Below are 17,500 nucleotides of genomic sequence, written 5' to 3' on the forward strand. Positions count from 1 at the left end.
ACGGCCAGAGTTGCCGGAAAATAAGTTTTTGATAAAACGATCTTGATGTGGATTCGTTTTTACATAGCACTCTAATCGCTATAAAGAGATATTTCAATGGTAAATATTTTTTTTTCCATCTCTTACATCAAATGCTGGTCTGCTTGTAGATCTGCAGAACCTGATACCTGTGTATTAGAATGTGTTCTCGATTATATACTATGTATATATATATATATATATATATATATATATATATATATATATATATATATATATATATATGATGTATTGCTTTGCAGAGTGGGTGAATTAGATCATTTGTATAAATTCTCTCTCTCTCTCTCTCTCTCTCTCTCTCTCTCTCATACATCCTATTTATATTCTCTCAATAAACCAGGAAGATCCAGTCCCCGTGTTCGAGTCCCCATTGGCTTGTGCGCTAGTTCGACTCCACCCAGATATAATTCATAAGCAGAAAAACAGTGTGAGGTAGTGTTTACAAGTGGAGAGTAATCTGTCTTCTCTGTCTCACTACACCCTCGTCCTCTCCTTTCTCCTTGTTTTGGTGTAGAGGGGAAGAAGGAGGGGGAGGGGGGTTGGTTGCCTTTGATAAGAGTAAACTCTTATGATAATAATAATAAACGGTTTTAGAACGATGAGAGAGAGAGACAGATTACAAGCTTTGATTAAAGTGACGGTATAGAGACAAGGAGAGACAGAGTTGGTAATGACGATTTATTATTCGAAAAAGAGACGGATGACAGATAAGTGGTGAGTAAGAATATACAGTAGTTTATGCTGAAAGAACTGCAGGTGAAGTGGGTTGAAAATACCGGGAAGAGATTAGAGAAGCAGAATGGCTGCCAATGAGAGAACAGAATGAGAGCTTAGATTTATGATCTGGGCATCCAAGGGCATCAGATATTTGTGACATCATTCCACTAGAAAATTAAGTAATTGTTATTTATGCATATTGAACCACCATGTGGGTAACACGGAGATTTTTTTTTTATTTATTAAATATCACATTTTGAAATTTCTATATAAGCATTGACTTGAAAAATTTTCGTCACTTCTGGTATTTAGATTGAAACTGAAGTTGAAATAAGTTTAGTCATTTCGCAGACATTAGAAGTAGATCCAAGACTAAGACCCAGACCAGCTTACAAAACTAAAGATTAAAATATTGTGTTTCATCCTTTAAGCTACTTCTACTGACAGTGCATTTGAACGTGGGAAGGTTGAGCCTCGGAAAATCACACTAAGCAGATTCCCGGTAGCAAAAATGGACAAACGCTCTTGTCCTCAGAAAACACACACACACACACATATATATATATATATATATATATATCCCATTAAAAATAGCAAGTGTCTGATTGTATGTTCACACAAACACACGTGTATATATGTATATATATATATATATATATATATATATATATATATATATATATATATATACATATATATATATACATATGTATATATATATATATATATATATATATATATATCCCATTCTAAAATAGCAAGTGTCTGAAATATGTTTACGCAAACACACGTGTATATAGGCTATATATATATATATATATATATATATATATATATATATATATATATATATATATATATATATATATATATACCCTTTATCAAAAGAGCAAATGTCTGACTATATATTCACAAACACGCGCACACACATATATATACATATATATATATATATATATATATATATATATATATATATATCAATTTCCGGTCCCACCCGCCAACATTGCCAGACGTATTACTACTCGGTCTCTCTCTATCCCTCGGGTAGGTGGAGAGGGGGTGTCCTGAAAGGTACACTCGGAAATAACAATTTCCCACAAATTGCCGAAACTTCCGTGATGTAATTAGGAAAAGAAGAGAGTGCGGGAAGAGGTGAATCTGTGTGTGTATATCTACATAAATATTTAGACGTCACTTCTGACGTCTAACATAAGATATATATATATATATATATATATATATATATATATATATATATATATATATATATATTTGTTTATATGCAATGTCGAATATATACATTTTATATATACACGTAGATATGTATATGTTGAATATATACATTTTATTTATTTATATATATATACATATATATGTATATGTTGAATATATACGTTATATATACAGAGTATATATATATATATATACGTATATATATATATATATATATATATACGTATACGTTATATATACAGTATATATATATATATATATATATATATATATATATATGTTGAATATATACATTTTATATATATACATATATATATATGTATATGTTGAATATATATATATATATATATATATATATATATATATATATATATATATATATATATATATATATAATGACTCCTAAATCTTTTATTTAGCTATTGAATCAAGAATATCGTAAAGATAGTCACAAATATGTGGTATAATTCATGGCAAAATAGTTTTACTACGATTGATATACTGCGTATACAGTATAAAGGATGGTTAGAAATATTAACAGTGTAAAAGTGTACATTGATATTCTAACCACTACCCTATATTAACAGTAAGATAAGGAGGAGTATTATACATCTCCAGTACCATCAGTATCTCAAATGAAACATGCTGAATGTCAATAATCATTTCCATCATATTTCCAAAAAACGTTGCAAAAGTAGATGTGTTTTTCTCTAAAATTTTTGGAGACTTCATTAACAAGCAACAAAGACCAACCGACAGAAACATTACAAGAATTGTACGGTACTCGCACCAGACCCTTGTCCTAACAAGCTTGTTTGATAAACACAAACAATCGAATGGAATCTCTGTTTAATTTGTTGTACAATTGTGGCGGCTATAAGACTTGCAGTTTTGAAGGTATATTTTGTTGGGTACATTCAAGTTTTTTATTTTTTCGTAAAATAAAGTTGTGAACTTGGCTTGATTATAGTTTTCTAAGAAAATACTTTGCTCATAACTATGAATTTCAATTCAAGTTTCTCGAAGATAATAGTAATTTTTCTTTAATGGCATTTTTTAATACTAGCCACTCGCTTTGAGAACTTGGTCGAATCATTCAAGAAAAATTTGGTTAAATTTATAAAGATTTTCTTTTAGGTTTCGATAGTGGCCAAATGAAAGGAAAACTACGAGGTAAAATCCAATGGTAGAAACAGGACTTAGTCATTAGGGAGATCAAATTTAAGATTAGAGTAGAATTCATGAACATAACTGGATATTCTTAAAATAAAGAAGAAAGATACTCAACACTAATTGAAGGTTGCTGAAGAAATGTATAAACCTGTTATTGGTCACAGACTACTCGAAATCATGCAAGCTAATAACTGTTTTATCCGATTTATTTTGCGGATATTTCAGGACTTGTGATTTAAAGATGCTGAAAAAGTCATAATCCTATTCTGGCTTTAGAATGTAGAAACTTTTGAAGGTAAACCGAGTTGATTTTTTTTTTATTCACGGAAAAATTCCGGACTAATATGGGACCAGTATGTGTGAGCATATCACAGGTCTGTAGTCATATATAGTTCCCTTAATTGGTTCAAACTTGTAACTGTAATATTATCTGGAAAATTCATATGTAATCTTACATTCAAAGACACTCCTTTTTCATATTTTGAAATAAAGTACCATGTTTATAACAATAATATCTTTTTGAAGTTGATAGTCTAGATTTCTAGAAGAACATCTATCTCTTATCCCTTCAACATGTAAAATCTACAACTGTCGGGTACAAAAATATATTTCTTAAAAAGAATCATGGATTAATCTTGTATTAGTATTAATGTCTGGTATCATACAATGTAATTTTACGCATAATTTATTAACGCACAATTTACTGTCTTCCAAATTTTTCAATAAAGCAGGATAAATCTACTCACCCCACACGATAATTGTAGCTGAGACTTGATGCTTTTCGTGCCAAGAAAAAAAATACATGATTTTGTTTTAACTTTAAAAATGTTCATGACTAATTTTAGTCTGGGCATTATGATGAAAATTTAATGTTTGTGGTCTAATGCTCCAAAATCTCAAAGTGCCGTATATAATGTAAATTATTCCAGTTATTATCACAGTTATCTTAAGCTGACAATGTCCCTCTGTTCAATAGATAAGAAAATGGAGTTTCTTCTAGATGGTGTTAGCTTGCTTCAGGAGCGATTTGCATTTTGCTATTACCTTTTGAAAAAAATCTTGTGTAACCTCTTTTTTTTTTCCACAACTATTTTGCCACCGAAGAAGGGTTACAAAACTATGATAAAAGCTACAGAGCTGTTAATGATAATCTTAATAACAACAGAAATAAAAAGAAAAAAATAATAATTTGACAGTTTGGTTGCGACTTCAGCCATCGCTAAAGCGAATCATATCATCTCGACTGGCAATGGGATGCTGATGATAGGAAATGCCTAACTGCGTATAGGAACATTAGGTTTAAGTTCAGCTCTATTACTGAATGTCGTTTTTATTAATTACAAAATTGCGTAAAAATTTAATAGAATGCTTAAAAACTCCAAATGATTCTTGTGTACAATCTGATGAAGCTCGCATGTCATCCGGAACGTTAAACACACCACATTTCTCAATGGAAACTGGAAAACTCTCTGTTGAAATCTACGGAATATATTCTTCAAGCTGGATAGCAATGATAGTGTTCATCTCTGACATTAGGATAATCATTTCCACAGATAGAGTTAGTCCTTAGTTGCTATTCATTATAACGATGTGCATATATTCTCAATTTGTCTACGAATTAATTTTATTGTTTTTGGCGAGGATGATAGTAACAGAAGTAGTATTTATTTCTGGTGAGGAGGTAGTAGCATGAAGTAGTAGTTGTGTCAGTAGCTGAATCAATAGCTATATGTTCTGGTGTTAATAGAAACTATTTTTATTAGAATGGTTTCAGCTTTTCGAACATTATGAAGGGTGGAACTCTAGCAAAACCAAATACATATGGAGTATAGCATAATTATTTCTAACCGTTATAATTATCAAAAGCTTTTAAGGATAATTGTTATTGTCCATAACTACTCTCACTACCCATGTATATTCATAAATATATTGTTGTAATTTTATCCTTCAGACCGGCGCTCATTAATTTTCCCATTATGATAACGACGACAGAAGAGAAAATGAAAGATCGACTTGGAATTTAATTAAACGCGACCGAGTTGACACCTCAATTAGGATGGTCGGTGAAATATCTTATTACCTTATGTCATTAGCATAATTACACGAATGCAGTATTAACTTACCTTGTGCTCTTTGAAGGTTCTGACCATAGTTTTTATGACACTTTTTTTATAGGAATATATCAGTCTAGTCGCATTCCCTCTTATTTTACCGATTGTTAACACTTGTCTTTATTGTCCTGACCGTTCAAGTTCCTGTGACGGTAATGTTCTTTCAAGAAGTGCTCGAAAAAAAAGAAAGCACACGCCCATTTATGTTCATAACACTAAAAATCAAAATCCGTGTAATTTTCTCTTAAAAAAATTAAAATGCAAACATGTCATCATGAATTATTCAGTAAAGATCCCACTCGTATGACGTGAACCATGCACATAGACTCATCTCCTCTACGGTACACTCTTAGTCGGTGCGGACACTGAACGGTGACTGACGGGAGGAGCGATACAACCTACACGTCTGGTTGTCGGCCCGATACTGAGAGGAGTAATTTTCTCTCGGGTCGGTCTCCATCGCACCAGCTGACTTCTCCCTCATCCCCGTCCGATCGAACCAAACCTCGACCTCGCTGCGGTCATTGTTATTATTACGTGTGAGGTAATCAAGGAACAACACGGTTTCATTCAAGAAAAAATAAAATGAAATGATTGATTTGTAAGGTTTCAACGGCTTGTATCCAATTTCCCACGGGGTCACTAAGGTGAAATCAATCGGGTTAGTTTAATATCAAGTCATAGGTCAGTATGGAAATAAGGGGTCTTGCTTTTAGCAACAAAGACGACTGCGTAGAAAAATCACGATCCGTTATGAGTGAATATAATTTGATTTTGATAAAACCCATCTTCATTCAAGTACCTTGACATGTTTTTGACCCTTCTATACTCCTTTGACCTGTAGATCAAGATATCGACTGCCATGAAGCCTCTTGGACGAGTGAGGATTAATTTTTGCACTTAATCACAGTGTCATTAGGACTTCTTACTTCCAATTATATAGTTTTTTTTTTTTACTTTGCAAGACAGTTAACCAAACATCAGTTACTAACAATTCTAGAAATTAAGACGGATCGAAGTACTGGACAAAAATCCCGTAAGATAACATTGTTATATATCTCAACAAGTCATTCTTAGCAGTTGATTTCATCATACCTTCTTCCCCCTTAAATTTCATAAACACGTTTAATACACTTTTATAAACACGCATAACACACACACACTATTTCCTAATTAATGACGTTTTGGATATTTTGAAAAGGAATTTCTATTTGTTTAAAGATTGTTTTTCCGTGATGAAAGCAAATGTAAAAGAGAAGCGTTATATATCGACCCCTTATTTAGAAGTTCATTCCCCAGAAACCATTTCTTTTGTTTATCTGTTTATTTTGCGACCTGAACCAGATAGAAATAGAGAGGAAAGGTAGAAAGGCAGAAAGAATATTATCGTCGTAAGGGTAAGCGTGTTCGGCCGTATCCTTGAGATAAAGCTGAGGGGTGAAGCGAAAAGGGGAAAGCCTCCAGCATCAGCAGCAGCAGCAGCAGGAGAGTAGCAAGGGGACCGAGAGAATTTCGAGTGGGGGCTGCCGATATCAGTGGCTCAAGCAGTAAAAGACAGAAACCAGGCACCGTACTATAAACCTCTTCTTGGTGTTTATATCTGGCAGCTTCTGACACCACGTGACGGGGGTGGGTCTGCGCGCTGCCCCTTTGATATTTTGGAAAAAGGAGGCGGAACTCTTTCATTTGTAAAGCCATTTGGCCTTCCGTTTATTTACATATTATGCCGTCGAGGAAATGAAGAAATTATCGCCCTTCAGACCATCGTGTGCCTGTCCCCGTATGTTGCCTACGTTACGTATGTAGTGGAATCTCTTAAGGAAAGGTGCGAGCAATACCAAGATATACACATGAATATACATGTACCGAAACGGCGAACGGAAACTTCGTTTATTTAGATAAATATTTGTACCGACACTAGGCATCTTCTTGTGAAATGTTTAAAGGACGCAGTTGGAAAGGTGGCTGTAAACAAACGACACGCGATCCTAATAAACAGTAGGTAACGTGAATTATTACGTCTGCCATAACAAACAAATAAGATTAATTGTTCCGGGGGATCTTGCTGAAAAGGGAAATACATACTCGAAGTGCATTCTGTCCAGTTGGCTTTTATTGATTTTTTTTATTTTTTTTTTTTGTTCAGGCTAATTATGTTATAGATGGGTTGTTCATTTATTCCTTGATCATTAAGCTCCTCAAATACAAGTAGTCTCCATTTTTTATTTGCTTATATACAAGGTGAACTTTTGTTGGAGCATGAGGCTTTAATAAAAGAATCGCCATAAAGTTCAAATCTTTAAATACTAAATAAATAAAAACGGGGATTATTATATTGGTTCATGATAGAAATGGCATATATTCAAATGTTTAAATGTAATAAAGTCATTATTTATATGCATCCAAATTTACTGCCATTTACAAGAAACCTCATTTTAATTTTTATAATGTGAATACCATTATCAATTAGGCTCTGAGAGATGAAAATCCTTAGATCCCCATAACTGGGATACTCAACAGTTAATTAAAAACAAAAGGACTAATCAGTTATCCGAAACTGAACAGCGTTCCTGAAGCCATGAGGCAAGCGACTATGATTATTTCTAGTGCGCCAAGAGAAGTGGTTTATGTTTTTGGCCAATCACCGTCGGTTCAAAGTAGAAGTTGCTTACACAACGACAGGTAATTGAATATCAATCTCATATTACTGGGAAGAGGTTCACCGTCGGCAAATTAGTAGTTCTCTGTGCATTGCGGTGATATTCTTTGCCATTTCATTAACCAAAGCTCTTTTATGAAGGCTATTCTCTAAAATTCATAAGAAGTGAATAGCTTGAGGCACATTTTCCAAAGTATATAGGTAGTTCATGATTCGCGGAAAGTAATGAAATGTCAATAAACGTTAATAGTTTTCAATCTTAATATCTAAATTTACTGCAGCTAAGGTAAACTTCGACTACGGGTCCTAGAGCTTCAACATGTTCAGTACAACAATTGAACGAAAATCTACGGAGACTTTTATACAAAGTATTTCAAGAAGAAATTGAAGTCCTTCAGTTTTTCCAAGTGGGATGATGGGGTAGATTTGAAATTAAAGTTGTCCATTTCATATGGGTCTTCAAATATGTTTGTTTAAATAGTACACAAGACAAACAAATGTTAATGGCAGTGACAGCACTCATTCAGCGTAGTAGAACTTGACAATCAGAAAGCAAAGTAAAGAAAGTAGATGTAATTGTCGCTAAGCTCCAGAGAATTCACTTAGGTAATAATAATGAGGGAAGAAGAAGAAGAAGAAGAAGAAGAAGAAGAAGAAGAAGAAGAAGAAGAAGAAGAAGAAGAAGAGTCGTAGCTGTTCCGGCATTTTCCTTCTGAATGACTGAACCGAAAAAAACCAAGTTTGTTTAAAAGGGGCAGATGCAGATAAGTCGGATTGGAAAACTTATATTTAAAGGACTTTTCGTAATTTTTATACTTAATAGGAACAGGGAAACCATAGATTTAACACTAGTGAAAGATTTGGTATATTATATGGTAGTAAAGCTATCGTAGAGGATCGTAAGAGCCAAGTTACGAGATGGACGTGACCCATGGTAGCAACCTCATTTTTAAACAACAGCGTAGAAGCAGAAATATAGAACCCTTTGATACATCATCTTTATGTTAAAAAGATTTTCAGGTGGAAGAAAAATGTAGTGATCAATTATAAAAAGAAAAATAAAGACACCACGTGCATGTAGAGTAAGAATGCCTGAAAATATGCCGGGAATGTATCTATTTGTTAGGAACTCCGTTAAAATGATGAGCATAAGTCAAATGTGAAAGTGCAGTTTTAGATGGTTTGTTCATGTAGGGAGAAGGAAAGAGGGGTGTAATGTTAATTTTAGAAACTAAAATGGGAGGTTTAGAATGTGCTGAATTGGTAGCCTGTATTCATTTTTTTTTTTTTTTTTTTTTTTTGTAACGCAGTATAAGTAAGGATACATGACGTACTGCAAATGAGTGTGTGGAGGTGCACAAAGTTACTTTTACTATGGTAATTATATTTCCAAGAGATTTATCCTTGACCAATTTAATGAATAAAAGTAGCTGTTAATATCGTTTTAATTTCCGAAGCCCCCTCTATCTAAGAGAAATTGTTTACCTTTAATAATGATATAATGATAATTGTAATAATGATATTAATAAGTTAATCATGACAGTAATCGAATAGCCTTTGTTTAGTTTTAGCGAATATGGACTAATTCTTACTGTAAAATTGAAATGTGGTAGCAAGTTTATACCTTTATCTAAAACACCTCTCACTAAACACAAAATTTTTGTGTCACCTTTTTTATACTAAACGACTCCCATTTATCCAGATTAAGTCCGTCAAAGTAAAATTAGTGAAATGCTGAATAGAAAAGTGAAACAAAGTAAGCACAATCCGTTCACAATGTGGACTAACCAATTGAAATGGTGCATTTAGCAGCTGGAACCAGTTGCGTTGGAACACTATCAGGTTGAGGCAAGGCATTGTTATAGCAAACGTTATGGGGTAAAGAGAGGAACAATACAAAGGACATCTAATCCTGCGAAGTGGTAAGCCATTCAACTGAATTTTATAGTCCCCTCCCATTAATGCTGTTGGGTGTGTAGTGGTGTCTCTGAAGTGTTATCCCTTTGTTTTGGTGTTGACTCTTGTCCTTTAGTGAAGCTCAATGGGGAGTACTTGCCTCACTGTAAAAGGAGATTTGATATTTAACTCATGTGTTAATGTTTATGATTTTCAGTGGCAGTAATCGTAAAAGTAGCACACTATTGAACGCTATTGCCTCGAAGGACTTCAGAAATCTTTGCAAAAAATAAGTATTTCAAAGAATGGTATAAATCTACGGGAAACTGAATCCTAGTTTTGACTATTAGTTTCCTCTGCATTGCATTATCTGGTGTTGATGTTTTCTTAAAAAGCATAAGAAGTGAACATGTTAGATAATTTCAAATCCTTCTCGTAGTTATTCCCTTATTTCACATGTAAAGTTATATATATATATATATATATATGTGCATATGTATATATATATATATATATATATATATATATATATATATGTGTGTATATATATATGTGTGTATATATATATTATATATATCCATATATATGTGTGTGATTATGTATGTATATATATCATTAACCGTTACTTGTCCACTGCAGAACAGAGGCCTCAGACTATGTCCTTCCATTTGCGTCTGTTTATGGTCTTTCTGTGCCAGTCCACTCCCACAAATTTCCTTAGTTCGCCGATCCATCTTCTCTTCCATCCTCTGCATCTTTTACAATCCCTAGGGACCCATATATATATACTTATATATAATCCACAGAAAATAGGAAAGTGAAAGACCAGGTACGAAGCGCTTTCGTGTATTACGTACTCTTATTTTTGTGTCCCCTGGAGCGTACGTAATACACCGAAGCGCTTGGTACCAGGTCTCTCATCTTCCCGTCTCGTGTGGATTTTATACTTGAATATTTGTCACGTGCAGCTTTATGACTGATAATGTGTGTACACTATATACATCTTTGGGAATCGTCACGTTATTAGAACTTTAGATTTGCTTCACCAACAAATGGTCCCTGGTTCGAATTTCGATAAAGATGGAATAACATGATTACGTTTTTTTTTTTTTTTAAAGATATCTGTGCCTGTTAACCCTAGCAGGTAATTATGCGCGTAATAGTCATTCGGCCACAATAAATCGCAGCCAAGGATTGAGAAGAGCATGAGCGTAGCAACGACATCACGAAGAAGTACGGTGTAAAGAATCTGAAGTTTGCACCTTGTGGAGCCAACGCCCCAAAAGAGAAAAGTTATAGACGTGAATATGTACAACACGCTGGAGAAAGTGCTGTTTGAATAAGGCCTACGAAAAAGGGAAAGCACAACCTCCAATATGCATAGGTAAAGATCGTGACGTATGGGCTACATTTCCTAAGGCAGTTTTGATGGCATGTTAACCTTCAAAGGTTTAATTGTGAATCTTAGATCAGAAATTTTCATAATGGGTTTGCCAAAACATGAAAACATATATTTACTGTGTGATAAAGCAAAAATACGTGTAAACGACTGAACACAAATGTATATGTAAACAAATTGATATTGAGTTACGATAAAGGTACGGATGCCACTTTTTGTGTGTTCAAATCTGAAATACCATATGTTATTGTTAGCGTTGTTAATAGTTCTTGGAAGGAACTTAGGCATTAAAATGTCAGTATTACTTAAAGCTCTCCCTTTGAGTTTATTATCTGACTGAGAAAATGGATTTCATGTAGCGGACATTGTATGCTTCTCAAAAAGAAAAGAAAGGTTACGGGCTAGGCTTGGAAACCAAAATAAATATTAGTTTATAAAGTTTTTAAGATAAATATTTACTGATGTCTAGTTAAAAGCATTACCCCTTTAATCAAAAAGTCTATTTATATGACTGGAATTGTGAATCAATGTTGGGAATGGCAAGATTAAATCTTGATGGGCTGTAACACTCTTTGGTTGTTTGCAGCAAACAGGGCCATGCTATCAACGGCCATCATCTCTTTGCGTTCAAGCACAATGTCAAAACCCATATCCTAGGAAAAGTCGAAGTGAAATTTCGGAAATGGCAACACTCAATTTTTCCATTTCCATTGTAAACACAACTCAAATAAATGTAGCCGTTTCTGGTCCACTGCAGGGCAAAGACCTCAGCCATATCTTTATTCATGTCTGGGGTTTGGCATTTTCATCACCACTGCGGATTGGTAATAGGGACACTTCAGTCTAGTCTGATTCCTCTCAACAGTATGGGTGTACCTGACTAGTGCTGCAGCTTTACTGATCTAGGCGATACAAAAACCTTTCACCACGTGAAGATATCCCCATACACATCATTTGATACTGAATAAAATTCGCTTTCGAAGAGAATTACGTTACAATGGTAAAGACCAAGACGTTAAACGAGTGATAAAAGTTACTGTGATTGCAGGAAGCTTGCAATACCTGGGTGGTTTTATAGGTCTTGAACTTATTGAATATCACTATCTAAGAACTACTTTAACGGAACGATAAGACCCATAGATTACAAACATCAATTGAGGAGACAAGAGGCTAGCGAAACTTAGCGAATAATATTTTGAACACCTAAAACCTTTAAAAAATCTTCTTTGCTATCTTGGAGCAAAAGTTTTAAAGACATAAATCATTAGATATATGAGCAATAAACACTACTTTAAGAGATAAATTTTTTCGCTGCCCTTTTTATAGGATTCATGTTTTGAATAGGAGAATCCGCTCTTCAGGAAAATTACTATTATTAAAGAAAATATAAGATAACGGTGCAACTAATAGCATGCAATCGAGAAAAAAAAAATACTTTAAATTTATTTGCTGTATATTGATTGTAAAAGCTCATTTATAATATGATATTTCAGTATATATATATATATATATATATATATATATATATATATATATATGTGTGTGTGTGTGTATGTATGTATATATATATATATATATATATATATATATATATACACACACATACAAAAATTACTTTTAATCTGATTATTTGTCCTTAAATGAAATCAAGGAATTAAAGGCACATTTCTTAATTTGCAAGCAACTTTGACAAATACGGTCCAAATTACATTAATCATGTTGACCTGCAACATCTGACCTCAAGGCCACATGCATGACCTCACCATGACCTAAGAAGAGTTGGTGAGATAACTTTGGTCGCCAGATTTCAAATGAGTTATTTCTTTTCTTGTATACATTGTTGTTTGTCTGTTTGCTTTCATAGGCTACATCGTGGAATTTCCGTTATATAGAAGAGGAAACATTTTCCTTTTGTTCGGTTTCACAGAGAGTGTTTGTTGCGTGTTCAATAGCTGTAGCAGGACCGGTCAGATTGCTTTCATGTCGACCTGGATCTGCACGAAGAAAATGGCAACGTTTTTGAAAGGGAAAAATCCTCTTACTCAGTTTTAGAAACCGTACTCCCTCAAATGTTGAAGCTCTACATTCACTCATATTTTTACTTGAGAGAGAGAGAGAGAGAGAGAGAGAGAGAGAGAGAGAGAGAGAGAGAGAGAGAGAGAGAGAGAGAGAGAGAGAGAGAGAGAGGGAGGTATTGAAAATTGGTATACCTTTCAATCTTTATAATAGCAATGTTCATATCGTCGGAATACTGTAACCTCTATGGAAACTCTAAAATACCACAATATGAAACAATATTGTGAATGAACGGATAGTTTAGTATTTATGTAAATTGAAAGTTATATTATTATTATTGTTATTATTACTAAATAAGCTACAACCCTAGTTGGAAAAGCAGGATGCTATAAGCCTAAGGGCCCCAACAGGAAAAATAGCTCAGTGTGGAAAGGAAACAAGGAAAAATAAAATATTTTAATAACAGTAACATTAAAATATATATTTCCTACATAAACTATAAAAACTTTAACAAAAAAAAAAGGAAAAGAAATCAGATAGCATTGTGTGCCCGAGTGTACCTTTAAGCAAGAGAACTCTAACCCAAGACAGTGGAAGACCATGGTACAGAGACTATGGCATTACCCAATACTAGAGAACAGTGGTTTGATTTTGGAGTGTCTTTCTCCTAGAATAGCTGCTTACCATAGCTAAAGAGTCTCTTCTACCCTTACAAAGATGAAAGTAGCTACTGAACAAATACAGTGCAGTAGTTAACCCCTTAGGTTAAGAAGAATTGGTAGGTAATCTCTGTTGTCAGGTGTATGAGGACGTAGGAGAATCTGTAAAGAATATGGGAGACTATTCGGTGTATTTGTAGGCAGAGGGAAAGTGAACCGTAAGCAGAGAAGGATCCAATGTAGTACCATCTGGCCAGTCTAAGGACCACATTACTCTATCTTTTGGGTAAAGAGGAGAAATCCTTAGTTTTTTCCTTCTCGTAGCTTTAAAGGAAATCAAGTCTTCGTCTTGTCAGTCTAAAGCGTCGTCTTCTAAAGAAATTCGGAATGTAATATGATTTGCTGTGTGGCGAGAGGGGGTTTATAAAAGTGGGCAAAGCATGAGATACCCAGCTGTGTTACCGCGAATACCAAATCAAGTTTTTTTTTTCATTCATTAATGTCTCCAAATATGTTAAGATGGTAGTTTTAAAACCTATAAGGGACAATGTTTTCTTTAATTTCTCCCGTTATTTATAAATGATATGTTTTCTCTCGTTCTGTTGCCTTTGAAATGCTTATTCAAGTCGTATTTTCTCTGATTCCGTCTATTGTGTTTTATATTCTGTCATGTCTGGTGTCGCTGCAGAAAATCTACGGCTGAAAGAACAGCATTCTAGCGAGTCTGTTTATGAAATTAAAGAAATAAGCAAATGAAAAAGCGTCGTCCGGATGCTAATCTGCAAGGGTCAGCCAAGGTCAACTCCATCAATAGTTGACCCTTTAATAAGGCGGACACTATCGGCTATTAAGAAGTACTTATCGGCATCACTCATCTACTGTGTCATCTGATAATGTTAAAGAATAGGGAAGGGGTTCATCATGCATAAATAGGAGAGAGAGAGAGAGAGAGAGAGAGAGAGAGAGAGAGAGAGAGAGAGAGAGAGAGAGAGAGAGAGAGAGAGTTGGGGTAAAGGGAAGTGGTGGGTGGCTTAGGCGGCTAAGCTGTTGAAAATAAGGCATCGTTATTGAAAAAGAATCTCTCTCTCTCTCTAGGCGACTAAGCTGTTGAAAATAAGGCATCGTTATTGAAAAAGAATCTCTCTCTCTCTCTCTCTCTCTCTCTCTCTCTCTCTCTCTCTCTCTCTCTCTCTGTTCGTACTATTAGTTATACCATTAATTCTAATAGTCATGCCTTCTCCATCATGACGCTCAGTACTACACAGTATTCTAGAATATTCCAGCTGTGACCAAGTTGTGGAATCTGTAGAACTTCAAAAGTTCAAACTTGCAGCAAAGTTTAATATGTTATAACAGGCTGACATAAATATCTTTTTATAGATTACATATGAAAGATGTTTTAATGTTGTTACTGTTCTTATAATATTTTATATTAATTGTTCATTACTTCTCATATAGTTTATTCATATTCTCTGTTGGAGCTTTTGGGCTAATAGAATCCTGCTTTCCCAACTAGGGTTGTAGTTTGGCTGGCAATAACACACACACACACACACACACACACACACATATATATATATATATATATATATATATATATATATATATATATATATATATATATATATAAAATATGTGTATGTGTGTGTATAGTTAGGTAGATAGATAGATGGATAGATAGATAACATCAGTTACTTTTCTCTCTCCCTCTCTCACTTTCTTAATTTTGCAACAGGCAGGCAGGTAGGCTATAGAACGACCTGCACCAGGCCACGGGCTCTTAAGCTAAGTTTTTATTTATTATTTTTTTTTTTTGTAGCAGTCACATAATAGACATTGACCTACATTTGGGAATTTCCACACGCTCTCGTGTGTCAGTGGGTGTACGTTAGAGAGAGAGAGAGAGAGAGAGAGAGAGAGAGAGAGAGAGAGAGAGAGAGAGAGAGATATGTCACCCTATATCTGAACAACTCCATTAAAGGCTTATGTACCTATACAGATAACGAACACAAATTTGGTATCCGATAATGTATCGGAATAGATACGCTAAAATGAAATATTCCATGAAGCTGTTGTTTTAAGATTATTTTTATCTTGATATGATGACATTCCCCATTCACCCCTTACAACCTACTCAACACCCTCCCCCCCCCTTTGGCCATTGAAAGGTAGCCTTACATGACCCCAGTCTCATAAGAATGATAAAAACATATCAGGAAATAGACGCTATGAGTTTCATATCGTTGGTACTTGAAGCAACGGATGTCAATCACAGCATATTCAACTCTAGATTTATAATTTACAGCTACGTCCATAAGACAAGATGTATATGATTTATAAAAGGAGCATGGTGGTGTGGTTCAGTCGCCACAAGATCTCTTCAAGTAATCGCTATTAGTCTCTCATCCCACTTCTCAAATAGCTATGTCACGGATAGTTTTATCAGCCCTCATTACCACTGTTTAAGTCATTGGCTCCCTCTGATGTGTCCCCTTTATATATTTCCAATAAACACGTGAATTATCTGAATGATTTTCGTTCCGTAATGAATGTGTTGCAGATGTATCTTGAGCACTACAGTATATGCTGGACCCTTAGGGTTTTTTTCTTTTGTATTGCTAAAGTTTTTTTTGTACCTGAATGTTGATCTGCATTTCCGGTGATGATAAATATGTTGCAGACAACAGTCTTCTACATGCAATGATGTGATGGGTTCAAAAAAGAGAATTTTAGCAGCATCTTGAAGAGTTTTCCATGATCTCAAATGTTTCAGTCCGTAAAGTACGTCTTGGGGGGACTTCTGATAAGAAAACGAAAATTGAATATGAGAGAACAATAATACCGCAACATGAAAAAGCACAATCAACAATAATAAGCCTAAATAATAATGATTGATAATAAGTATGATAATGAAAAATTTCTTCTATGTTTAATTTACTACTATAGAAATTGGCTAATCAATGGAGTTTAATCAAATAAACTCAATTTGTCAATGGGACTAGTCAGTTTGCCGCTTCCTCACTATCTGCAAGTTGCACCAATGGCAAAAGGTGAGTCAAGTTTATAATTTTTTCATACCCTGTGCGGGGAAAACCGGTATATGTGATGGTCTGAGGAGATAGCCAATATATATACATACATATATATATATATATATATATATATGTGTGTGTATATGTATATATATACACATATATGCACATATATATGTGTGTATGTATATATATACAGATATATATATATATATATATATATATATATATATATATATATATATATATACATATATATACAGTGTATGTGTATATGTATATATATATATATATATATATATATATATACATACATTTATATATACATATATATATTTATATATATATACAGTATATATATATATATATATATATATATATATTTATTTATATATATACATATATATACATACATACATACATACATATATATATGTATATATATATATATATATATATATATATATATACTGTATATATATACAGTGTATATATATATATGTATGTATGCATATATATATGTATATATATACATATATATATATATACAGTGTATATATATA

The 17,500-nt window shown here is 33.6% G+C and overlaps 2 protein-coding genes across 4 annotated transcripts in view; one reads left to right on the forward strand and one right to left on the reverse strand.

Annotated features, from left to right (window-relative positions):
- The window catches only part of LOC137616401 (discoidin domain-containing receptor 2-like), a 196,550-nt gene extending 190,843 nt beyond the window's left edge, over positions 1-5,707 (reverse strand). Inside the window, exon 1 of one of the 3 annotated variants that reach the window (XM_068346113.1) lies at positions 5,289-5,707. The gene's annotated coding sequence lies outside the window, so the exon portion shown is untranslated. The remainder of the gene's footprint in view (positions 1-5,288) is intronic. The other 2 variants (XM_068346115.1, XM_068346114.1) reach the window with 2 other exon arrangements.
- Mat1 (CDK-activating kinase assembly factor) overlaps positions 1-17,500 on the forward strand; it is a 538,684-nt gene that overhangs the window by 93,440 nt on the left and 427,744 nt on the right. The gene's annotated exons all lie outside the window — the stretch shown is intronic.

This window comes from Palaemon carinicauda, chromosome 22 (assembly GCF_036898095.1).
Source record: "Palaemon carinicauda isolate YSFRI2023 chromosome 22, ASM3689809v2, whole genome shotgun sequence".
In the NCBI taxonomy this organism is placed as follows: domain Eukaryota; kingdom Metazoa; phylum Arthropoda; class Malacostraca; order Decapoda; family Palaemonidae; genus Palaemon; species Palaemon carinicauda.